Source organism: Crassostrea angulata, chromosome 5 (assembly GCF_025612915.1).
Source record: "Crassostrea angulata isolate pt1a10 chromosome 5, ASM2561291v2, whole genome shotgun sequence".
In the NCBI taxonomy this organism is placed as follows: Eukaryota; Metazoa; Mollusca; class Bivalvia; order Ostreida; family Ostreidae; genus Magallana; species Magallana angulata.
This window is the reverse complement of record NC_069115.1, coordinates 34,560,703-34,588,497: the sequence shown is the minus strand read 5'-3', so window position 1 is coordinate 34,588,497 and position 27,795 is coordinate 34,560,703. Positions and strand designations below refer to the sequence as shown.

Here is a 27,795-nt window from a genome sequence, read left to right as displayed (position 1 = left end):
TTTTGATTTGTGTAATGTTTTAATTTGTATAAAAAATCATAAATCTGATATCATTATTGTATATATTATATATCATTATTGTTCACCTACCATTAAAGATGTAAACATAAGATATTATTACTCTGTAATCAATTATTATTGTACATTAGCTTAAGGAGCACGAGCTTTTGAATCTAACAGAAAGATAATCGTGTATACGTAAAAATCTAATGTAATGTTTCCGCTAAACTTGGTATGTGTTCCGATAAACTTTTGATGCATGTAATCAGATTTGGTGAATTCGATTGCTCTAGTAAATTTGATTACACTCGCTTTTTATCTTGGTTTTGAGCAGTCTTTTTATCACGCAGTCGTTTAAGCAAGGAAAAACATTTTAAGAATTGCGTTCTAATGTAATATTTGTTATATAATAGTATATGTATACTACAATATTATCATGCCTTACTTTCAGGGATTGTGTTTTTAAAGTTTAATATTGACTTGCCTCATTTTATTTTTGATATGACGTGTTAGAACAACTTAAAAAGAAAAACACCCCTTTAGCAGAAAAAACACCATTGAATTAACCTTTAATGTCACAGGCAATTAAGAAACATGTACGGAATGAATAAAATCTGGTTCTCAGAGAGCTTAAAGAACTATCTGCAAAAAATTGTTTTACGTAATTTGTGGTTTCCGTCATTAGAGGAACTTTCATTTGGTGTTTGTCTAGACTAGAATAGTACGTTGAGAGAGCTGTCATAATACAACATAGAAATAACACTAGCGTAAGCGTTTGTTTCCTTATTTCCTTTGATGGTCATCTAGTCTGTTATTTGAGATCGGAACAGTAAAGTATGCAGAATGTAACTGACGAATTATCCGTGCTGTTTTGTTAAATCCATTGATAGATCTATTTTCTTGTCAAAAAAATCATACGTTTACAAATCTTGAAGACTATACAATGGAAACTTGACATCGTGTCCATAATCTTGTTAAAGCATTTGTTGTCACTACTGTTGTAATTCAAAAAGGACCTATCGACCAGAACAGTATTGCAAACGGTGAAATATAATTAACATTTTAGTTTTGGATATGTTGTTTTAGCGTACAAAAATGCAACTATAATTTGATGTAGATTTTACACAAAAAGAAGTTTTAATTTCTAGCCTTTTTTACCTGGTTATTTTATCAATTCAGTGAGTTTTGGTTTCTGTAATAGTTAGGTTATTGTATAAACACTGAGGTACAATTATGGTATTTTATTTTCATTGAAATATAATCTTTTTTTCTCCAGGACCCCTTACGATTGTTATCTGTCTTGGTCCGAGACAAACAAGGACATCTGTGACGATAAGTTTTGTTTCCACTTTGTCAATGTTTTACGATGCAAATATAGACATTAACTTCATGTATATAAAGTATACTTTTCTTTCCTTTTTTGACTGAGAAAATACATGTACGTTCCACGGTCACTAAGTTTATTTATACTCCATACTAATCCTCTTTGCCAGAATATATTTCAGCACTTAGAAATAACTACAATGAAAAATAACAATAACAAACCGTTTCTTTATGTTGGCTATTTCCTATACCCGATTCTGTTTATCTTTCTCAACAGAATGTGCAACAGGATATTTTGGGAAAACATGCTAAACATCCTGTCGCTATCCAAACTATGGACATCTGTATGAGATGAAATGCACTTGTAAAAAACAATATTTTAGCCACATTAAATGCTCTCAGGTATGGAAGATAACGTGTAACAATGCCATTTTGGCCAACGTTTGATTATTTGACAGGAGTCATTGTTTTGATTGGTTTTTCAAAACGTCATCGAAATTACAAGCATTTTGAGCTTATTAAATGAAGCAACTACCATTAAAACATTTTTCAAAATCCTGTGGTACGTATTATAACTTTACTAGTATAAGTTCGAAGAGATACACACTCTTTTGATATGTCGAAAAAAAAATTTGGATGCCTGTGTAAAAAGAATTAAGCACACATTTACAGTTCTAATAACTCATTCTATGTAGAATTTGATTTTCAAAAATATACACTTTTTGTTACTTGAAAGAATAAAAATCAACTACAGGTATGAATATGTGCTATAAGTAAAGAAAATGAGATGAAATAAGTTTGATAAAAAAGCAAAAAATTTAATGAACACATGAAGGAGATATATATGTATTAGTGTCAATCGATTTCGAATGCTTTTACAATTTACATTTTTGAGATGCTCGTTGTTCCAGGGATTATACACTGTATTAATAACCGTGACATTCGAATGTTCAACGAAGTGGAGGTATAGACTAGCACTCAAGTCCACGAGCATAATTGCCAATAAGAATGAAGTACCGTTCGCGCAGTGCAATTCTCTCCCTTTCGAGTGTAATAAGGAGTAAGAATTCTAATTTAAGTATTATTTTGGCAAATTACTACAACCTTTGGTTCTCCAGTGCCGACCTCTGAACCATCGTTTTCTAAAATCGCAACCTTTCATCACACTTAAGCGCAATTGCACTCCACTTATTAAATTAATTATACCAAGTACCAAGTAATTAAGCTATCTCGTTTCACAATGCAGAATATGCTCCATCGACTGTTCTAATTCTTTATATATAATTATTTAATTATCTTATTTTCAGTCATTTCATATTTTTATTTGGATTTTGGATAAAAGGCATGTTTTTAAACAAAAAATTAAATTCAATCTTTAATGTTACCGTTCTTCATAAAAAAAAGTCCCTGCAGTATTTGAACTCGGGACCAAAGGGATGGTAGACTGAAGTTACACCAATCGCTCTACAGATCTAGAGATAGACATCGAATTTTGGCGATGTAAATTGTTTCACATTGCGTTAAAACTGCGATGTTGTGACGTACTGTGATGAAAAGTAGAAGTCACAGGGTGTCGATCCGAGGATCCTTGTATTTAGCATTACAGGGAAATAAATTAATATTGGTCTCAACATGGTTGACTAGTTGTTTTTTCTGATAACACGGTGTATATTTTGCACTACAGGGTAAAATAAATATTTGACAAGTGTTAAATCATATGCAATCGGAATTATTTGTTACTTAAATTTCCCCTATGATGGAGAGGGTCATCAGCATATTTCAACTTAACAAAATATATGTATGTATTTTCCATTTAATAAGTTGATATATATTTGATACCTATATATACATCATGGCCTTTGTTATTTTCATTTCCATTTGTTTTTAATTCATCGCCCTGGAGAAAAAAAAGAAAATATTATAATATACGGTTATTCGATGTTAAGAGGCATTCATTCTTATCAGGATCTCAAGATTAATCTTTTCTTTCTAAAACTTTATTGTTTTATCAGATTTCTCTTTCCCCCTTTTTAAGGGAGTTTATTTTCTTGTAAACGGGTCGGTCAACTTTTATGAAGCTCCTGAATTTGACAAATTTTAGTCTATACCTTATCAGATTTAATTTCAGTAATGTTGAAGTCATTTTCAATGGTTGTTTTTAGATATTTTCCTTTTTATTGATTTCCAGACTTATAATTAGCTGAACAATTGCAAAATAAATATGAACATGTGTTTTGGACCAAACATATAAACAAACATTAAAAAATCTTTTTAGGTTCACGGAATGAGTTCGTATACTTTGAACACTACACTTTCACATATGTAGAAGAATTACAGATGTAGATGTGAATGTAGAAAGATACACAAGAACAAATTAAAATTAATGTGTCAACATATAACAAATTTTATATCAATGGTTGACAAAGACCGTATTTATGGTTTATTGATAGTTTATAATTGTGTTTTACTTGATATGAAATCGCATATATGCATGCAAACACGTTGATGAAATTTTTTGAAATCTTTAAAGATTTTCTAATACATATTTGCAATATATATAAATCTCATATATAGCGAAAACTTTTTGGGCTGTTTTCAATTAGCTAGCCACTATTCCATTCGAACATATTTGGGAAATTTTCGTTTTAAAAAATATATGGCTCGATTGTTTCGGGAAATTAATCCATCATTAAAGGGGGAACTGTCACTCAACTATGAAGAGTTAAGTTTTATCGGCTGTATTAATGTGGCAATCGAAATAATTGAGAGGTAATTAATTTGTTATGTAATTTTTGTTTAACTTTGTCGTTAGATGAAAGCAAAAATTTATGCTAAAATGTAGCATTTCTGTTCATTGTATTATTGATCAGTGTTCAGTTGGTAGTGGTGAAAGAAACTATTTTCTCTCTTAATAAGTGATTTCCTTATTCCCTAATTTTCGAAATTCAATTTATGTGAAACTGTGTTTTCGATCTGTCTCACACTTAATATCATAATATACTAAAGCTGTTTCGTTATCGGAACCAACCAAATATCAAAGGGATTTTAAATTTGACTCACAGCTGTCAATTTCTTGTACTATGGAAATTTGCTTCAGTGTCTCCTTCCTTGCAGAAGCATTTGTATTAACTGCTGTTGTGGTAGCAGAAGATTCTTTTAAACAGTTGTGTGGACGGTAATGTTTCCTAAAACCCTGATATTATCGGCATTCCTCCTTTGGATGAGAAAAATGACTTTGTTTAATGAAATATTGCTTATTGTATTTGTTTCGTGATTGTCTTTTTTATTATATATCGTCTATATTTTCATTTTCAAGGGAAACGTACGGATGTTGCCTGTCTTGGTCTACAACAGACAAGGAAATATGTAATGGTAAGTCCATCCATGCTTAAGGTTCTTCATTTAGGATTGCAACTTAAGGGATTGATTCGATACAACCCAATGTGTCAGACACTATCCACCTCCATTAAGAATTTCGCATTTCGTCTGCTTACAAGTCCCCAATTATATTCAGATTTTTACCTTTAGATTGCAAAGACGGATATTTTGGAAGTAAATGCGAAAAGCTATGTCGCTATCCGAACTATGGAAAACTTTGCCAGTTTCACTGCAATTGTACAGAAGAGGATTGTGACCACATTTCTGGATGTCAAGGTACAAAACGTCGTCTATTTTCAGGGATTTTCTTTTTAGAAAATACATATTGGGTAAATCGGCGTCTGGTTAATGATTTTAACTGGGATTGTTTTCCTTTGCTTAATGCAAATATGATACAGGCATTTATAAACACTTGTCTCTTTACTGTACCTACGCTCCACGCTATTTACACCGCGAGTAGTTTTATAATGTACCGATTTTGTTCTTGGAATGCTTTGCATGATTAACTGACGGGTATAAATGAAAGCCTATATAATTAAGGAAGTAAAACAGTGGCGTTTAATTTCAAACACAATGCGTATTCTTTCAGTTTTACATTAGAAAAGTCTCCATGTCTCCGCCAATTTGACATAAAAAGCATCGCTTTAGTAGAAACCAGCATGATTCTTCAGACTTATGATTTGAAAATTTATTTAAAAAATTGTAATTGTTTCTTTCTCGCTTTTTCACCATTTAAGAAACTTAAAGGAAAAAAAAATAAAATCTGGATGTCCATCGTTATGAATCGCCATTTTGTTTTTAGATAATTAACGACATTTTCTTGAAAATGGCATATTATTCCTGACTATTCACGCCTAACTTATGATCAAAAACATAGCTGGACTGAATATTCATTGTTTGTCTCACGCTTTATATCCATTTCAGAAATATAAGACGAATTAACAAAATTTTGTTATCCGCCATTTTAAATCGCCACATTGACCTAATTAACAACATTTGTGGAAAGCCAGCATAATTTGTTAGACTCAGCACACTTTGGATATGATGAAATAATATTTTGGATGAATTCATTAGTGTTTGTCATTTTTTTTTCCAATTGAATAGACTTCAGGAGAACAATTTGAAGATTTGCTGTCCGCCATTTTGAATCGCCATTTTGACCTACTTAACGCCATTTTCATGAAGGCCAGCATATTTTTTCAGACTCAGCATACTTTAATTATGAAAAAAAAACAATGCTGGACCAAATAATAATTATTTGCCGTTAAAACGTATTTCTAGAGCTCTTTTTAGAAACTAGACTAGTTCAATAACAAACAATGTTAGAGGATATGTACAACTATATATATTCACGACCCAAAAAATAAATTACATGGGTAAAGGCAAAGAAAAACAAAATCTAGCACTACAAATAAAACTATAAAAGAACGACAACTCATTTAAAACAGCTGTAGATATAGCAAAAGCAAGAGAATGTAATAAACATTTGCCTCAGTTTGCAATATTTGTATCTAAGCTTTTATTTTTTTTTGTCCAGATGGTTCACCAACATATAGACAAAACTTGACCTCAACTTACGTCGTCTCTGAAGTAGATATTACTACCAATGCGTCAAGTAGGTGTTCTACTAATATTTCTTACATGCAAATTCTTTCAAGCACTTTTTATTAGCTTCAGTTTCACAATTAAACGTTTTAAAACGTTTGATCATAGCCAGTCCCGCAGAATACAATGAAATTGCAATTATCGTTGTTTGCTTTTATATAGCATTTGAATTGTAGACGTGGGAAAGAATTCTCGCAATACAGGTAAGGCTACACATTGCTTTGATAATCTAATGAAGGGATAATGAGATTGCGTCAGTATTGATAGGAATTTATTTTTTGAATGAATTATACTAATATAAAATATGAAACCCCCTCCCCCCCCCCCCAAAAAAAAAGAGCAAACCCTTAGTCATTCTGCTGTAGATCAAAATTCCCCTAGACAATTCTAATTTATTATATGCACATTGTAAAATTGCTTATTCCTTGGCCCCTGCAAAAAAAGTTATTCATTGTTTTTTGTCTGAAGAGGCCCATGTGACACTAAAAAGTTACGTGACAGTCAAGTTAAGATATGGTAAGTTAAGGTACAGAAACATTTTTAAGGAATAGTTTAGAAAATTTCATCATGCAAAAAAAAGCTTTAGCAAAACCACCTCCTTTCACTGCTGTTTAAAAACAAAATGCTGCCTTAACTGTCCTGCGTTACCATCACAAATTGATTGCAATGAAAAGCAAGTAAAGAGATGTATATATTCTACTACGTGTATGTACGTTGATTATGTGCATCACATTTATAGCAAAGTCGAAGGGACCAGTGAATTTACTTCGTTATATCTGTGATTAATGATATATGTGTAACGAATTCGTAATAATAACTATAGCGAATTCACTATACATATAAACATGTTTTCTTTCACCAGCCTACATTGTTTGAGGTTTAGAATGAAAATACGGATTGTTAATTGAAGTTTTTTTAGAGAAAAAATCATTCAAAATATAACATTCAATGGTAGTGCAAAAGTTTTAAACTGTAACGAAATTCATTATAAAAGTGTTAAATTTCGTCATTATTCACCTCTATGGGACGCCAAATCAGTTCGCAATATCCGTAAATTTGTTATTTCCGAATTTGTTATAACCGTAAAATGTTGCAAAGATTTTGTTTAGAATTTTATTGAGGACTCAAAAAAACCTTCGCTTTAACTGAGATTTCGCTATAACCATGTTCGTACTAAACGAGTTATACTGTACAGTGAAATCGATTTTATGTAATCATTTAATTCAATACATAAAAATTTGAAATGTGTAAAATCGATTTTAGTCTGGTTTGACGTTTAGATACAATGTAAATTATGTTTTATTTAAATTTTCAATAAAATAAAGAATTAACACAACCTACCATTATAGTTTGTCCCTGTGTTTAGAATTATGTACGTATCCTTTCAAATTGTTATCATTTTGTATGTAATGATTTAAAAAATTTATGCATTGTAACGTAATATAATTCATTTTCAGTGTCAATCCCTTTTTGTGATTCCAAAAAAGATCAAAGAACAATGATGTACATCACTGTGATAATGAGTGTTTGGGCAATCATTCAGATGGGGATATATTTATATCTTTTATTTTTTTCCACGCCAGACAGTTAAATGATTAACCTATTGTAATACGATGTAACAATCCTCTGATTTTGTTTTTATTTTGCATATCATATTGTCCAATTTGTGCCTGATATCAATAGCATGGTATAAATACCAAGTAAAATATTTCAAAAGGAATATTTGCATGATTGATTTATAATTTTAAAAATGGAAGAGTTATCAAAAGAAGGATACATTCATAACTATTTTTTGCCTTTGATTGATTGCCTTCATATACAAAATTAGATATGAACTGTATTAAATTATTTTGTTGGCTAACATTTATACCAAAAAGCTTATAACTTAATGCTCTTAATTTAAGAATCAATAAATACTGTAACAGCCAAACTTGTATGTAACTTGAACTTGATATATTGTATTTAAACAAAGGAATGACCCCTTTAGTATCCATTTGTGCATATGTGTGAATCTAGCAGACCCTGTGAGAAACCAGTATATTATTTGGAAAAAGCTCAAAAATGTTGTTCGGACAGAGGATGCTTAAATGTAGATACGCAGAGTATGGAAAGAAAATAGCGGGACAGAGGACTGTAATTGAACTCGACGGATATTGATAATCTTATTTGCGTGAATTTTCATTTGATTATTTGTCACTGCACAATTTCCTGCATAATCAATCGGTTACAATTGCAATATATCACAAAGACTATCAATTCAGTCTAAAACAACACCATTAAACCTTGGGAACATTATTGACCACTAGCAGAGAATCTCTATCACAATAGCAACGAACTTCTTCTCACGACATAAAAGTATCGTGTCTGGTCTGTCAACAGCAAGACTGAAAGAAGATTAAAAACATTGTTAAAGTGTATTTATTGTCTGTGGTCTCTTCGTTAGTTAATTGTGAGCTTTATATTTTGTTTGAAACTTGAAATTTAATATTCATGATTTAGTATCGAATCTTTTTACCACTTAAATAAAAAATACGGTAGAGGTTGCTTTAGATATCTATTAATTTTGTTCAAATCGTGATCATGCCGATTTTAAAGCTAAGAGTTTTTTGAATTTTTAAGAAAAATATCTCATATTCTTTGTTATGTAACCAGGCTCGTGCTATGCTTTTGTTAACATAAGTTCAATATACTGGTAAAAAGTATGCTTTAAGTATATTTCATCAATCTGTCAGTTTGTTACGAATACAATCTTACACTAGTGTTAGTCACCATCATCTTTGTTTTAAACCTAATAAATTTTATTTTTATTTAGCACTCACAATGCTGATAACAAAATGGCTAAGGCTTTGTTTACGTGCAAAGAATTGTGAGCTCCAAATTCCTTAAATAACTCGACGAATGATTTTGCAACTTTACATTTGGATTTACTTGAATAAAACATTGTAAACATAAACAAGAGGCCCATGGGCCACATCGCTCACCTGAGGAACAATAGGTATGATAAAATCAGCTTAATGGAGTCATAATACAAACTATCTGGACAATGTACAATAATACATGTAGATCCTGTATAAATAAAATCCATTTTCCCTTGGATATTCCTATGTTTATAATCATTAGTCCCTTTTCTAACAGGACGATTTTATAGTCATATCATATATTGAGTATTGCAGTTCTCAAAAAGATCCTTAACAATAGTTTATATATGAACCTTCTCGTGAGGCCAAAGAATTGTCCTGGGGCCAAAGTCTTAACAATTATAAAGAATCATCTGGCTGATTAGTTTCTGAGAAGATTTTTAAAGACTTACCCTATATATTCCTTTGTAAAACTTTGAATCCCCATTGTGGCCCCACCCTACCCCTGAGGATCATGATTTTCACAACCTTGAATCTACACTACCTGAGGATGCTTTCACACAAGTTTCAGCTTTCCTGGCTGATTAGTTTCTGAGAGGAAGATTTTTAAAGATTTACTCTGTTTATTCCTATGTAAAACATCGACCCCCCATTGTGGCCCCACCCAACCCCCGGGGGTCATGATTTTCACAAATTTGAATCTACACTACCTGAGGATGCTTTCACACAAGTTTCAGCTTTCCTGGCTGATTAGTTTCTGAGAAGAAGATTTTTAAAGATTTACTCTATATAATCATATGTTAAACTTCGACCCCCATTGTGGCCTAAACCTACCCCCAGGGGTTATTATTTTCACAACTTTGAATTTACACTATCTGAGGATGCTTTCACACAAGTTTCAGCTTTCCTGGTTGATTAGTTTCTGAGAAGAAGATTTTTAAAGATTTACTCTATATATTCAATTGTTAAGCTGCTATCCCCCCCCCCCCCCATTGTGGCCCCACCCTCAGGTGAGCTAAAAAGATTAAGTTTACAATACAATAAGTTGTTAAAGTTGGTTTCTGGAAGAACAGACTTTGAACATTTTCTTAATAAATATTGACATTTTTTTTACTATTTTAATCTTTAGTTTTTAAGATCTGTGTACAAACATAGAATTGTGAGCAAATCTTTGTATCTTGCTTATAATTCGAAGCTTAACACTCAAATATGGTTAGTAAATAGAAATTGTAAACAATTAAACACAAGAAACATGCACTACATGTATAACAAATAAAGAACACAATTTATATTTTCGAAATGAATCATATATATACATGTAGATACCTATATATATCCGTCAGCGATATCAAACTCTATTTAAACTGAATAAACTCGAGAAAATGTCGAGCATCTCAACAAACCTATTGCATTAATCTACCATTACGCAAAAGATAATGCCGAATTACCGATAGAATGAATTGTATTTCAGTACCCCTACATCAGATTTTGCTTAATTTGCGCAGGTAAACAGTTAACTGTTTGATTTACCGAAGTCTCTGTTTGATTTGATACGTAAAAATCACGAAATACAGACGATAGTTTCCAGGTTACAAAGCGTAAATAATGAAAACGAAACGAAAATCAGAACAAGCTAACACCAACGTCAGGTGTGAAAACTGTCAACGCATTGAAATATTTAGCCTCAATTTACTTCACAAAATCGGCACCAATATATTTTGCATGTTTCAAAATTTCCCTTCATACGCGAACTGTTGCACAACAAGCAGATTCATCATAGTCAGATCGACCCTTTTTCGTATAATGTCATGGCTGCTTTAAACAAAGAACCTCGTTTTAGAAGTATGGAATACGAGTCTTGGTAAAATGGGTATGCAAACCCGGGCCGTGGCAAAATAAAAGCCGGGGTAGATCGGCAATCATCAATTTCAAATACGCATTATTTTGCAGCAATATTTACAGCGAATACAAATATACTAGTCCATCAAATTTTAATGAGATTGGCAGATTAATAACTGCCCATCTTTTGTTTTGCCCGGTCCAAGTCTTGCCTACCCATTTTACCGGATGCCGAACCCGAAACTATTAAACTGATTGAAACACGCCTTTCCTTTGTCATTATTTTCGTAATAACTCAGATTTGAAACAGAATTACCCCTAAATTTTTGCAATTTATATTTTCCTACCCATAACGATAGTTTATGCTAAACTACGTTGAATTTGCCTCAGTAGTTCTTGAGAAGAAGATTTTTAAAAATTCACCCCCCTTTTTCTACAGTTTCAAGGTTTTCTCCGCTTTGAATACAGATCGGACTTTTATTTCTGCAATTTATATTCGCCCTCCCATAAGAATGCTTTGTGCCAAATTTGGTTGAAATTGGATAAGCGGTTTTAGAGAAGAAGTTCAAAATGTAAAAAGTTTACAGACGGACAGACGGACAGACAGACGGACGGACAGACGGACGACGGACAAAATGTGATCAGAATAGCTCACTTGAACTTTCAGCTCATGTGAGCTAAAATGGAGAAATAAATTTTGAAAAATTCTTTGAACAAAATGAAAAATAATATTTTATGCTTCTTTTATTAACATATATCATATTAAGGCATTGGACCTACAAATACATATTTTTTTATTAAAATAAAATATTTTTAGGGAACAGTACAAGGCGTGCTAACATGATTATAAACTATATGTGTATTTCCTGAAACACTGCGTCCTGGTTTTATACTTCGCTACATATCACAAAATGTGATGCATCACAGATAGGGAATTTAAGCCATTTAAGGAAATATTTAAAGTAAAGACAAAAACTGGGTATGGAATAGTTATGCTACATGTATATACTATTAATCCAAAAGAGTAGTGTAATGGCAACAATAAAGATCATTCTATGATTTGTGTTTAATGAATTTACGATAGTCATGATTAGATTTTGTAAAGTTAAGTTGGTGATGAAAATTTTCAGACTCGTTATACCAAACATCTGTTGCATGTATGTCAATTTACTTGGTTCGCGGAGACCATCACCTTTATGAGATCACCTTTATCACATCATATAGTATATCATAAATTGAATTATATTATACAGCATTGTATTAATTATGTAGAAGTGTACTGATATATAATGTATTATACAGTATATTATGAATTTTACATATAAAATATAATATTGTAATATATGATGATTTTAATTATGTTCTAAACCACACATTAATATACAATATTTTAATAAAGATCAATAGTTATGATTTTTATATGATATGATTAAGGCGATCTTATAAAGGTAATGCCTCGGCTATGTGAACTCTCTAAATGTTGATTATTTATGTTATATACTAGATTAAATGACAACATGTAAATAATTGATCTTAGTTTTAAGTTTACATTAAGCAAGTGTACTAAATGGTGGTAATCTATTTATCATAGGATATATTGCTAGAAATCTGTACTTTACCAGTCCCAAAACGAAAACAATTATTGCTTGAAAACTCCTGTTGTGTTTGAGAGAAAGTTATTTAGAGACTTGAATTTCAGCAATATTCGTTGCCATTAGATTACTTATTTCCCACACTGGGAAGTAATATTATATTAAGCTGAAAAAAGCCTTTAGAAATGAGGAAATAACCTACATATCAGGTGGCAAAAGGAAGTATTCGACATCCTATACAATAATCACTCTCATTATAAAACACCATCTTTACGGTTATGTCACTAGTTAAAACGCATATTTAATGTTACTGAAAAAGGGATGGATAACATCTTTCGGATCGAAATTGCTTTACAAATAACACAATTTGGAGTCTGAATTAAGACGGAAGCATTATCATATCCTAAAGGGGAAAATGATGGAGGAAAGGAAGTTATCTAAATTTCAAATAAACACAAAATAAGTTTATCATGTGGCAGTAGGAAGTATTTAACACCATATAGTATGAAGTAACTTATTACATAACACGTTATTTTACGGCTTTTTCACCATTCAAGAAAAGACAGGTATTTAATATACACTTATTCTACCTTTCTGAAAGAACAAATCAGGATTCATTCTTTCCATGCATAGTTAACCGACAACATCTGAACACAAAAAGTATATTTAACGTTATTTCAAGACGAGCTATTACTAGTTGCAATATCATATATCGGAAAAGGTAAACTTTGATTTTTTTAATTTAGCTTTATTTCTTATTTTCTTTTAAGAATTAAATAATTTTTGGCAAGGACCTACATGTGTCCCAATATTTATTCAAATTGAAGAGAATCATATGAAATCATCTCTTGTTTGATAATGCAGTAAATGTCAATTTCAGTGATCTTGCTGTTTGTAACCATTGTCAGATAGCTGTGTTAATAGAAAAAATACAAGTAAGCAATGGATTTTTTTTAAATCCCTTCAATTTACATTTGAAAGTTTAAAGCGGATGGCTGTTCAAGTATCTAATTACATGGTAAATAATAGAAATAATTGGTTGCACAGACGAACATCATGAAAATTATAAAACAAAAACATTACATTTTTGATTTATCAAAGCGTTGCTTTACTGATTTAAATCATTCTGAATGACAATAGCAGTAATACAATCTACTCGCAAAACTGTGTGAATATCTAATATTCAATCGAACCAAGCGATTTTAACTAAAAAACTATTTTACAAATACAACTTATCAAAGTATGAATAGAGAAGGTAGTAATAACGATGATTAGAAAGAAAGAATTTACATAACATTCAAATAAATGTGAAAATGTTTTTTTAAGTGGCCAGTTATAGGAAGTATTTAACTAAACATCTATGAATTACACTCATTCTAAGAGATTTTATTTGTATAGTACTCTTACTAATCAAGGAGGACAGTTATTTAATTCTCATTCTACTAACATTAACACTCATTCTATCTTATATGTACAAGAAAAAAAATTGGCTCCATCACAACTTGCCTTTGAGCTCCTTTGGTGATATGCCAAAAATGGCTAAAATTTCACTTGTAATTTACTGTTTAGTGAAATTCAAAACACGTTTTTGAGTATCGCACAAACTTTCGTGATAGTCAATAGAGCTATTACGCACCGCCATTCCCATTCTGTCGAGAAACGTCATGAAAATTACATTTTCCGCGATAAATTTCGAGATGGTTACGTGTGAGGTGTACTCACTTTTTCGATATAAACAACCATCTCTTGACTGATTATTTTTTATTTAGATTCTTTTACGGTTTTATAAAGATAATGAGAGGTCACACACGATTCCCATGCTTCACTGTCATATAGATTATATAGATACGTAAAGTTAACTACTAGTAACTAGCTACTAGTAACTGGCCACGAGAAGTAAGAAAAGCGAGTTACTAGTAACTGGCTACGAGATTAAATAAAAGTTGGCTACTAGTAACTGGCTACTAGTAGTGAGAAAACATACCTAGGATTTCTATTTGTGTTCTTGTACATTGCACTATATCATCATTTACTCATATACCTCTCATACTCTCATCGATAATTGGTGCATTTCGTTTAAAATATCTCTGTTTTAGACAAAATTGTCTAGTTGACTCAAGTACCTGTACTTATAGATTTATAATATCAAAAAACCGTTATTAATTATGACAATCTTTCATGTCATCCTCTTCAGATTACAACAAAATTTCTCAGATATCTCTCTTAATCATGTCAGCTACTTGTGCATTTCGTTTCACTATATCTATTTTAAAGACAATTTTTTCATGCAACTCAAGTAGCCGTACATAAAGATTACAGACATCTTCAAGGGTTGTTAATATCAACATTCCTTCAAGTCATCCACATAATATTACGAGACAATTACTCAGATATCTCTCTTTATGTACAGTACCGATCAGACCCAACCTTACACCAGAGTACACCCCAACTAACCCCGGGTTTACTTTCTTGGTTTACTTTTGGTTTACTTTTTGAAAATGTGGGTCAAATCGGGGTTTACTTTGTGTTTACTTGGGGTTTACTTTGGGTTTAGTCGAGAATTGCTTTTGGAGTCAACTAAACGCACTGAAGTGTGAAGCAGACCTGTATTTTATCTTATCATCCTACTGCCTGTAATTCCTGCCTTTTGAAAATTCCGAATACACATGCAGCGTCTGCTTTCAGGGTATTCTTCTGTTCGGGGTTTACTCTCTGTGTTCACTCTGGGTTTACTTGGGGTTTCCTCTGGGTCCACTCTAGTAAACCCAGGGTTTAGTTGGGGTTTTCTCTGGGTCCACTCTAGTAAACCCAGGGTTTAGTTGGGGTTTACTTTCTGTTAGGTTGGGTCTGATCGGTACTGCAGTCAGCTACTAGCATTTTGTTACAAATATCTTTATTTTTTGGCAGTTTTGTCAATATATCTCAAGTAGCTGTATATTTAAATTGAAGATATCTGCAAGTCTTGCTGATATTAACATTCTGTCAACTCATCCACATAATATTACGACACAATTACTCAGATATCTCTCTTTATGTAGTCAGCTACTAGGGCATTTTGATACAAATATCTACTTTTTGGCGGTTTTGTCAACACATCTCAAGAAGCTATATATCTAAATTGAAGATATATGCCAGTCTTGTTAATATCAACGTTTCTTCAACTCATCCACATAATATTACGACACAATTATTCAGATATTTCTCTTTATGTAGTCAGCTACTAGTGCATTTTGTTACAAATATATTTATTTTGGCGGTTTTGTCAATACATCTCAAGTAGCTGTACATATAAATTGAAGATATATGCCAGACATTCTTATATCAATATTCCTTCAAGTCATCCACATAATATTACGACACAATTACTCAGATATCTCTCTTTGTGTAGTCAGCTACTAGTGCATTTTGATACAAATATCATTATTTTTTGGCGGTTTTGTCAATATATCTCAGGTAGCTGTATATATAGATTGAATATATGCCAGTCTTGCTAATATTAACATTCTGTCTAGTCATCCACAGCATATTACGACACAATTACTCAGATATCTCTCTTTATGTAGTCAGCTACTAGGGCATTTTGTTACAAATATCCTTATTTTTTGGCGGTAATGTTAATATATCTCAAGTAGCTGTGCATATAAATTGAAGATGACATTCTTATATCAATATTCCTTCAAGTCATCCACATTATATTACGACACAATTACTCAGATATCTCTCTTTATGTAGTCAGCTACTAGTGCATTTTGTTACAGGTATCTTTATTTTTGGCGGTTTTGTCAATATATCTCAGGTAGCTGCATATATAGATTGAAGATATATGCCAAGTCTTGCTAATATCAACATTTCTTCAACTCATCCACATAATATTACGACAAAATTACTCAGATTTATCTTTAAATCTCGTCAGTCACTATGACATTTTGTTAAAAATATCTTTATTTTGTAGGGTTTTGTCAACATATCTCAAGTAACTGTATATATAGATTGATGATATGTACTAGTCTTGCTTATTTGAACATTCGATGAGATGATATTACGGCACAACTAATCAGATATCTCTCTTAATCATGTCAGCTACTTGTGCATTTCGTTACAAATACCTCCATTTTTAACAGTTTAGTTCATATATCTCAAGTAGCTGTCTTTAAAGATTGAAGATATCTACAAGTGTTGTTATTTACAACATTTTATGAGGTAATCCACATGATATTACGATACAATTTCTTTGATATATCTCTTACGAGGAGTCAGAAAATCCAGCTCCTAGTAACTGGCTGCAAGATGAAATAAGAATTGGCTACAAGTAACTGGCTTTGAATTAGATTTAAAGAGATATCTGAGTAACTGTGCCATAATATCATGTAGATGACCAGGTAGAATTCTGAAATTGACAACGCTTGTAGCCATTTCAATCTATTTGTACAGCTACCTGAGATAAATGGAAATTGTTTTAAAAAATGGAGGTATTTCTAACGAAATGCACAAGTAGCTGACGAGATTTATAGAGATATCTGAGTAATTGTGTCATAATATCATGTAGGTGACCTTTTAGAATGTTCACATTAACCACACCTGTAGGTATCTTCAATCGATATATACAGCTACAGTACCGATCAGACCCATCCTAATACCAGAGAAAACCCCGACTAAACCCCGGATTTACTTTTGGGATTTACTCGGGGTTTACTCTTACTTTTTGAAAATTTGGTTCCTTTCTGGGTTTACTTCGGGTTTACTCGGGGTTTACTTGGAAATTGCTTTTAAGGTCAACTGTACGCACTGAAGTGTAAAGCAGACCCGTCTTTAATCCTATTAATCTACAGCCTGTAATTCCTGTCCCTAGTGTATTCCGAATACAGAGTTAGCGTCTGCTTTTAGGGGTATATTCCTTACCAGGTTTACTCTCTGTGTCCACTCTGGGTTAACTTTGGGTTTACTCTAGGTCCACTCTAGTAAACCAGGAGTGATCCCAGAGTTAACCCAGAAAGTAATCCTGAGGTTTAATTGGTGTTTACAATGTACTTTCTGTTCGGTTGGCTCTGATCGGTACTGTACTTGGGATATGTAAACAAACCCCTAAAAAAATAAAGATATCTGTAACAAAATGCACTGGTAGCTGACGACATAAAGGGAGATATCTGAGTAATTGTGTCATGATATCATGTGTATGACCAGACAGAATGTTGAAATAAGCAAGATTGGTACATATCGTCAATTTATATATACAGCTTCTTGAGATATGTTGACAAAAGGCTAAACAAATTAAGATATTTGTAAAAAAAAAAAATCGTAGTAGTAGCTGACGACATTTAAAGAGATATCTGAGTAATTGTGTCATAATATCATGTAGGTGACCCTGAAAATGTTAAAATTACCCACAACTGTATGTATCTTCATTAAAACATACAGCTAATTGAGGTATATGAACTAAACTGTTAAAAATGGAGGTATTTCTAACGATATGCACAAGTAGCCGACGAGATGAATAAATATATCTGATTAGTTTTGTCGTAATATCATGTGTGTGACCTGACAAAATGGTAAAATAAGCAAGACTGATACATATCATCAATTTTTATACACAGCTTATTGAGATGTGTTGACGAAACCCTAAAAAATAAAGATATTTGTTACAAAATGCACTAGTAGCTGACCAAATAAAGAGATTTATCTAAGTAATTGCGTCGTAATATTATGTGGATGACTTGAAGGAATGTTGATATTAGTAAGACTGGCATATATCTTCAATCTATATATACAGCTACCTGAGATATATTGACAAAACTGCCAAAAAATAAAGATATTTGTAACAAAATGCACTAGTAGCTGACTACATAAAGAGATTTATCTGAGTAATTGTGTCGTAATACGATGTGGATGACTTGACAGAATGTTAATATTAGCAAGACTGGCATATATCTTCAATTTTTATATACAGCTACTTGAAATATATTGACAAAACCGCCAAAAATAAAGATATTTGTAACAAAATGCACTAATAGCTGACTACATAAAGAGAGATATCTGAGTAGTTGTGTCGTAATATGATGTGGATGACTGGACAGAATGTTAATATTAGCAAGACTGGCATATATCTTCAATTTTTATATACAGCTACTTGAAATATATTGACAAAAGCGCCAAAAATAAAGATATTTGTAGCAAAATGCACTAGTAGCTGACTACATCAAGAGAGATATCTCAGTAATTGTGTCGTAATATTATGTGGATGACTTGAAGGAATATTGATATAAGAATGTCTGGCATATATCTTCAATTTTTATATACAGCTACTTGAGATGTATTGACAAAACCGCCAAAAAATAAAGATATTTGTAACAAAATGCACTAATAGCTGACTACATAAAGAGAGATATCTACGAAAGCCGAGAAGGATCATTCGAGATTCGAGATTCGAAATACGAGATTCGAAATACGAGATTCGAGATTCGAAATTCGAAATTCGAGATTCAATATCTAAATTAACCAATCAAATCATGGATCTGAAACCTGTATCCTAGCAACATCAAACTGTTCTAAATAAAGATCATACGTACATACTCTTTCCTACAAATAAATGTCTTAATAGCTCTTATATAGTGGTTATAAAATGGTTAAATTAACATTGATGAATTAACCCCACACAATATAAACAATTAAATTAGAAATAACACTGTTGGCTTTGCGAATCTAAGTGGTTTTGTTTGCCCTGTATGTATTTCCCCCCAACAATTTTAACCCGAAGTGTATTCGTCCCAACTGTGTAAAAATCGACTCGCGAAGAAAGATCTGTTTAATCTAAATGTTTTAGCTATGAAACGAAACTCAAAAAAATAATCGACATGTCAAAATATAGGTTATGATAAAGTTTTAAACCATAGAAGATATAATGATTTACAACCTCAAAGACAAAAATCCAGATAAGAATAGTGTATTGTAGGGTATGGCAATGCCATTGTCGATATGAGAGAGAGAGAGAGAGAGAGAGAGAGAGAGAGAGAGAGAGAGAGAGAGACAGACAGACAGACAGAGAGACAGACAGACAGACAGAGACAGACAGACAGACAGACACAGAGAGAGTATTGTAGTGTCAAATTCAGTTTGATTTAGAATTTGAAATTGATTTGATTTGTTACAAGCATATATAGACAATAATTAAGCCTCTAAAACGAGAAAAGAGAGGAGGTAGCTAGGGTAGGGCAGACCAACTAGCAAGCTTTAGTTTTAACGGTGTTAGCGCACCTGTGATTTACATCGACTCTCTCTCTCTCTCTCTCTCTCTCTCTCTCTCTCTCTCTCTCTCTTCTCTCTCTCTCTCTCTCTCTCTCATCACCTAGCATTTCCTTTTCCGTGAGGGGGCTTGGGGTATTTGTGATGTCTTACAGTAGCTAGCGAAAATGATAAAAAAAAACATAAAATTTTCTTTAAATTGTGTGCGGATGTTGTACGCCAATAATCTGTTTTCAGTATATACATTTCAAGAGGGGGGGGGGGGCGGCTATATAGTCATAATTTGTCAGTTATTCTGTCCCCACTTTGTTTTCTCTTCGTTTTCCAGGTTTTTATTATTTGGCTCGGCAAATTAATATAAAACTTTCTGTGTAGCTCCATAACGATGCACTGTAGATAAATTATGAGTAGTTTTACTTTTGATAAACAGGTACATATCCGTACTTGATTTTTAATTTGACTCTTATAATCGGATTTAATATTCCAATAATTATAGGGTAGGAAAGAGTAGACGGGACTTTTTTGCGCATATCCTACTGTACCATTCATTCAACACAGGTATTAGCACTAGTACTCATCGAGTTCGACTTGCTTTCCTTTTCTTTCATCCACTGGATTTAAAGCTATTAATTTTTGAAAATATTTTGAATTTATGGCCTGATTATATATAAATTAGAGCTGCGCTGGTGCATATATTTACCCAAATGGACCAAAATATAACCAAATGAATCTAAAAGTTTTGACAAAATTAGTTTTAAACGTACGACTCTTTTTTTCAATTCTAATCGGGTATGTCCTTTAGAAAAATCTTGAACCACACACATTTTAGCAAATAAAACGACAATTGTTTCATTTTTTTATGGGGAGGGAGGTGGTGCCGGTAAAGGACATGTATTGCTTGTGGCAGTTGTGCTATACTCTCATTTGTTATAATCGGTAATACTACATATTGATATAAAATGAAAGTTTCCAATTACACGGTACATAGCTTCTATCACGCATTTTGACCCGTGCGATAGTTTAAAACAATTTTCAAAGCATTTAATGTAATTCAACCGATCATTTTTGAAATTTTAATTTTCTGGATCCCCGCCTGATACGTCCGCCTTCCTGTATTTTAGAATTACATGTACGTTGACCATATGTACACATTAGCTTAATCGGTTATGTTATGGGACGATAACATTTTTTATCAATGTTTTTGCAGGATATGTAACAGATAACAGCCTATTTGTGGGTTTTTGCACTGATTATTTGAGATAATTTGCCGCCATCTTTTATGCATTCCACACACCACTCACAGTTTCTTTATTTGGTGTTCTGTGTGTATGGCGACAAATTGGTAAATTTGCACCACTCACCCCTTGTAGCTTCATCCTGATTACATTTTATCTGGGTAAGTGTAATGTAGTAGTATATTAAATACACACATCTTTGTTTGCAGTGCTTATTTACATCTTTAGAGATTTACTTACAAAAAAAGTAAACATTTATATGACTTATATGTAATTATTGTCAATTTTGGTGCGGTAGGGGGTAGGGGGTAGGAAACTACAGAGAAACTTAACTTGACTGTGAAACATATGCTTTTATTCTTTCTTGTTGATATATCAATGAATGAATTATAACAAAATATATGTACAACAATTAATTTTGAAATATTCATGCACAATCAAAGAAAGGGTTTTACTGTTCTCTGCACAAGAAATCATGAGAAATCGGCAATGTGAACAAATTGGCACCCTATCATCCCTACTTTTAATTGTAGAGAGTAGGCATCCTTCTATATTGAAAACAATTCCAAAAGTAAGACTCATAATAAGTTGTTTACTGAGGAAAAGGAAAAAAAATGTATTTATTAATAATTCCGTATGATGTGATATTATCTCAATGATTTGTTTATAATCATAGTACTAGTGTATCACTGTATGCATACACAAAAACGATAAGTAATGCTTATATTTATTAGTGAAACAGGACAGATTATTTATATTTAGATTATTTAGATACATGTACTAATCTTCATGCGGGGATCTAGAAAGGAGGGGGTCAAAGGATCTGGACCCCCTCCTCGGGAAAATTGGAGCTTATCAAATTTACATAGTAATTTTTTTAAAAATAGGCCTAGGACCCCATACAGAAAAAAATAGCTACGCTTATGAAGTTCTCTACCATAACCGCATTTTTACACAAAAGGGGTGAATAAACCCGGGTTTTAAACTATTACTGCTGGTGAAATACCTTAGGTTCAAACGCATCAGGTGGAAATGCACCAGGGCAAACAAAACCACTTAGATCCGCGAAGCACACTGCATTATTATTAGTCTACTTAGATATTCTGTGTAAAAGTAAATACAAATAATTATTTAGTTAGGTAGGGAGAAGTGAACATAGCATTTATTTGTATATAAGAGCATGTACGTATGATTTTTATTTAGAACAGTTTGATGTCGCTAGGATACATATTTTCAGATCCTTGATTTGATTGGTTAATTTAGATATTGAATCTCGAATTTCGAATCTCGAATCTCGTATTTCGAATCTCGTATTTCGAATCTCGAATCTCGAATGATCCTTCTCGGCTTTCGTAGATATCTGAGTAATTGTGTCGTAATATGATGTGGATGACTGGACGGAATGTTAATATTAGCAAGACTGGCATATATCTTCAATCTATATATACAGCTACTTGAAATATATTGACAAAGCCGCCAAAATTAAAGATATTTGTAACAAAATGCACTAGTAGCTGACTACATAAAGAGAGATATCTGAGTAATTTTGTCGTAATATTATGTGGATGACTTGAAGGAATATTGATATAAGCATGTCTGGCATATATCTTCAATCTATATATACAGCTACCTGAGATATATTGACAAAACTGCCAAAAAATAAAGATATTTGTAACAAAATGCACTAGTAGCTGACTACATAAAGAGAGATATCTGAGTAATTATGTCGTAATATTATGTGGATGACTTGAAGGAATGTTGATATTAACAACCCTTGAAGATGTCTTTAATCTTTATGTACGGCTACTTGAGTAGCATTAAAAATTGTCTTTAAAATAGATATAGTTAAACAAAATGCACTGGTAGCTGACAAGATTAAGAGAGATATCTGAGTAATTTTGTTGTAATATGAAGAGGATGATATGATAGATTGTTATAATTAATAACACTTTTTTGATATTTTCAATCTATAAATACAGCTACTTGGTTCAACTAGACAATATTGTCTAAAATAGATATATTGTAAACGAAATGCACCAATTATCGATGAGAGTATGAGAGGAATATGAGTAAATGATAATATAGTGCAATTTACATATTAAGAACACAAATAGAAATCCTAGGTATGTTTTCTCACTTGGACAGTAACGAGTTACTAGAAGCCAAGTTTCTTTCATCTTGTAGTCAGTTACTAGTAGCCAACTTTTATTTAATCTCGTAGCCAGTTACTAGTAGCTAGTTTTCCTTAATTCTCGTAGCCAGTTACTAGTACCTAGTTTTCCTTACTTCTCGTAGCCATTTACTAGTAGCCAGTTACTAGAAACTAACTTTACCTATCTTATATGTAAACGGTGTGACCGTTGGACCAAGCACAGATTTAACACAATGAAGTTTGATTTTTTGAATTTATTTGAAACGCCCACAGCAGGATCTGCCTGTCTACTAAATTATACGACAAAGTTCAACTCAAAGTAGTTTGCTAAGTCTGCATTATGACAACATGTTTCTTACGTAAAACGTAAAATTACGTAAAATTTTCATCGAAAATAGCCGAGGAAAATTACTTATCTTGATTCAAAGAATTTTCTTCTTATAGTTTTCCCAAGTTGATAAATTAAAACTTTTCTTCTTTATTCAGTCTCTAAAAGATCGATTTTTTATGTTAATCATTTTATAATTTCCATCTAATAATTTGATAGGACATACGTGACATCATTCGTTTTTTAATAAAGCACTGTTGAGAGTTGTATAGTTTTCACAGTCAATTACGTTCTTTTTAATTACTTTCAATTAAACACTGGAAAGTATTTGATCGGGATTCGGGGCAATAAGCATCGGTAAGTGTCCGTCATTCGATGTTCGAGTTATCTGAAATACAAGGAGTTTTTTTTATTTGTTTTCTTTTCTGTTTTTTACGCATACAAGGAAATGGATGTTGCGTGTACTCATTTATATAAAATGTTGTTTAGAAAGTTAGGTAGTGAGTTGTAGATTAAATCCAATAAAAAGAACTTGCATTTTCTTCATTGGGCTATTTTCATAGTCAGGCAGTACTGTATTAATCGGAGCAATATTAACTATGAGGACTTCATGGTTAACAGTGATTCATTGTTCACTGATAAACGTATTCAGGCAAAACAGTAATTTTTTGTACAAGAACTAGATAATCTTTTGGCGGGGTAAACCATTTTCTTTTTGCATGTGTCAATCGCCATTTTTATCCACTATATTTTGTTATCAATAGTCAGCAATAGATTACAAATTTGTTTTCTATCCAAGTACTGTAATTTATTTGAAGAATTCAATCATCGTTGTCAGCTTCTATTCTGATTAATGGTTAATCCAAAATACCAGTGCTTTTAACACACACGTATAACAGGAAAGAAGAGAGAGAGAGAGAGAGAGAGAGAGAGAGAGAGAGAGAGAGTAAAATTGAAAAAATTTGACCGATCCCCATCACACCCACCACATTTACTTTAATATTAACTAATGAAAACAATGAAAGGATAAGCGCTTACCCTTTAGTCCCTATAATTGCCAACAGATCCCTCCCCCAACAATAAAGGAAAGAAAGAAAACCATCAACCCTTCTCCCCCAAAACAAAAAAAGAGTGAAAACAAACGAGATCCAGAGGGCTCACTGGCGAATGAAGTACAAGATATGAGATGTGGAATTCAATATTAATGAAAACAACCGTATTGGTATATACAAATAAAATATTTTGTGTAATGATCTTATCTATATTTCAAAAAACAAATTTGGTTATTTTTGGTTATGTTTTAATTATTTTATCTGATTGTTATGTTATAGGCAAAATTAAATACTATTTGTTAACTTGTTTTCAACAAATTAATCTCAGGTAATTTTTAACAAATACGGTTACATGTGAAAACAAACTATAGCCTCCTGATCACTCTGGTGTGAAAAAAACATAATTTTGGCCAGGTAGGAATTAAGAATTTCAGAATGCTGACTAAGTGGGAATAAACCATAAATTGTCTCCAAACTGTTCGAAACAGGGTTGTGAAAAATGCGGTTATTGCAGAGAAATTCATGCGTGGAATCAGAAAAGCCTTTTATGTTGTGCTAAATGCGGTTATTTTAGTAGATCTAATTTTCTTCTCCAAAAGCTGCGGTCAGAGAGATAATTTTGTTTCCATAGAAGATTTGGGGGGTCAGAGGCCTCTATTTGATATGTTTACTTTCCAAGGGAATGCGTCCTTTTTTTACGTTTACTCGAATTGTTCGTTTAAATAATTGCACATCCTTCTAAACAATGATATAGATTTAAAAACTGAAAATCTCGAACGTTTAATTCCTATTACTGAATACAAAAATCGCATGCCATTACATTAGTTATATATTTTTAAGTCAAATAAATGTAAAATTAATATCTTTTCCCCTTTTTTCATGTAGTACATGTAAGTTGATTCATTATAATATTAATCAAACGATCGTTTTAAAATGCATTTTATTTACTATGGATTTGCGTTTCTTCGAATTGCTTTTATGATTTCAAAAGAAGAAATCCATTTGTATGTGCATACTTTTCTAACATCCAATCTCGAACCTCAATTTAATTGATTTGACAGGAGTTCTCTGATCAGTTAAATTTATCTGTGTTTATAATCTCTTTATACATAATCTTACACCATTGTCTATTATTTTCCAAGCATATATTTTTATCATTTATCTTGATTTGAAACTCTGATTTATATACAGTGAAAGTTCCTAACCAATTTCTACCAATGATCCTCCACTTCATTTCATCTGAAATATTTTTTATCAGAAATTTATATTTTACCACCCTCGGGACAAAAATAATTATGGTAGGAAAACTCCCGTTCTCAAGTATTTGAGAGAACTTGAATTTCTCGTCACTATAAGATTGCGTATTTGCAACACTTCGAAGTAATATCATATTAAGATGAAGAAAGCCTTTAGAAATTAACCTAAATTTTAAGAATACACACATCTTGATGTTAATAGGACCGCTTTGGATAGTCAACTTGTTTTGTTGACACTGAATAGCAGTAGCAAATCGGATTTGACATTTATCATACACTGTTTCGCAACATACATGTAGATTTCTCAAATTTAAGAAAAACACATTGGCACCGTATTGTTTAGAGGTAAGAGCACTCACGAAAATTATAATTTGATATAATGGTAATTGTAAACCATGGTATAAGTAATTTATACCATATAAAATTGTGGATTATTTGCTGCGCTCCTTCGTGTCATTAGCACGGGTATCTGCAGATAACCAATAATATTATATAGGGTATCTACTACAGTGGTAGCAACGTTATTGTTGACAAACGACACGCACGATTCTGATACACGAACGATCACGCACGATACACGAACGATCACGCACGATACACGGACGATCACTAACTTACTGAATTTTCACGATACACGAACAAAAACGATAAAACACGCAACCGAACGATTCTACACCATTAAACACGCAAAATCAAAATTAATTTTTAAGATTAGAATTAAGGAAACGTATGGATTTAACTTGCATTGTTATATGTTTGTGTTTTATTGAAAAGCGGCATGTACTTTAGTCATGCACTGTTTTATATTTAACGAGTAAACAATTTTACACATTTATACACAAATATATAGGATTCACACACAAATTATTTTTTGTCTCCGTAAAAAATATTAACTTCAACCATACATCTAAGCTAAAAAAAAATAAATTATTAAAGTGGTAAAGAAATAAAGATAATGTATAAACTACTCAAAATTATTTACATACGATTTGAATGTTTATGTAATCTAATTCTTAACGTACGATTTAATTATGCGGGATACAGGTAAAATTGTTACCTTGTTCCATAGAATTTCGATTTTTCATATCCATAATTTTCATAATTTACTGTACATAATTGATTTATTTCTATATATTCTAAATTTTAATGCATCTAAATGAATTTTATTTCAAACAAATAATTATACAATGTACCAGATAGGAATGCATATCGTATTCTCATTTGAAAGAAAAACGTTGGGAAAAATCGCTTAGTTTAAATCGGGGCATGGGTAAGCTTGACCGCTTTCATTCAACGTGTCGCTCTTGTGAACATGATTAAAAGTCAATATGATTGAAATTATTTGTCAAGACACAATAAATGCTTGATATGGGCTGATTATAAAATTAGCCAAAACTAACTCGACTGAACAAAGGATTGAATGAGCTATGGAAATACTTACTTATATATTTAACGACGAAAAAATACAATGAATGTTCTTCTATGAAAAAAAGAAAAGAAAGAATCAATGTTCTTCTATTAAAAAGGTTTAAATTCACATTGTTTTACAAAAACTACTTGTCGTTGTTTTCAGAATAAATCCTGGCATTCCGTAAAAAAAGGTTACAAAACGAAAAAACCACACGATCACGCACGAATACGCACGGTAAAAAACGCAAACTAATTTTCCTTATACACGCACGATCCCGCACGTTACACGAACGATCACCCACGTTACACGAACTATTTAACACGATTGGCTTGTCAACAATAACGTTGTCACCACTGTACAAAGTCTTTCGACAAAGAGCAGATTCCTTTTGTGATTGAAGTGTTTGAAGGCTTTTAATTTTAGGATTACGATCCTTCCATTGAAGTCTATCAATGTGTACTCTGTCCCAGAACTTGCATGTTTACTTTAAAACACCATTATGTAATATTGATTTTGACCTGTATGATATT

General features: G+C 32.1%; 1 long non-coding RNA gene across 1 annotated transcript; it reads left to right on the top strand.

The window, feature by feature from the left end:
• Positions 1-4,418: 4,418 nt before the first annotated feature.
• On the top strand, positions 4,419-4,968 carry LOC128182964 (uncharacterized). The gene is made up of 3 exons (XR_008243504.1): positions 4,419-4,498; positions 4,640-4,695; positions 4,852-4,968. It is a non-coding gene; the product is annotated as an uncharacterized LOC128182964 (long non-coding RNA).
• The last annotated feature ends 22,827 nt before the right edge of the window (positions 4,969-27,795 follow it).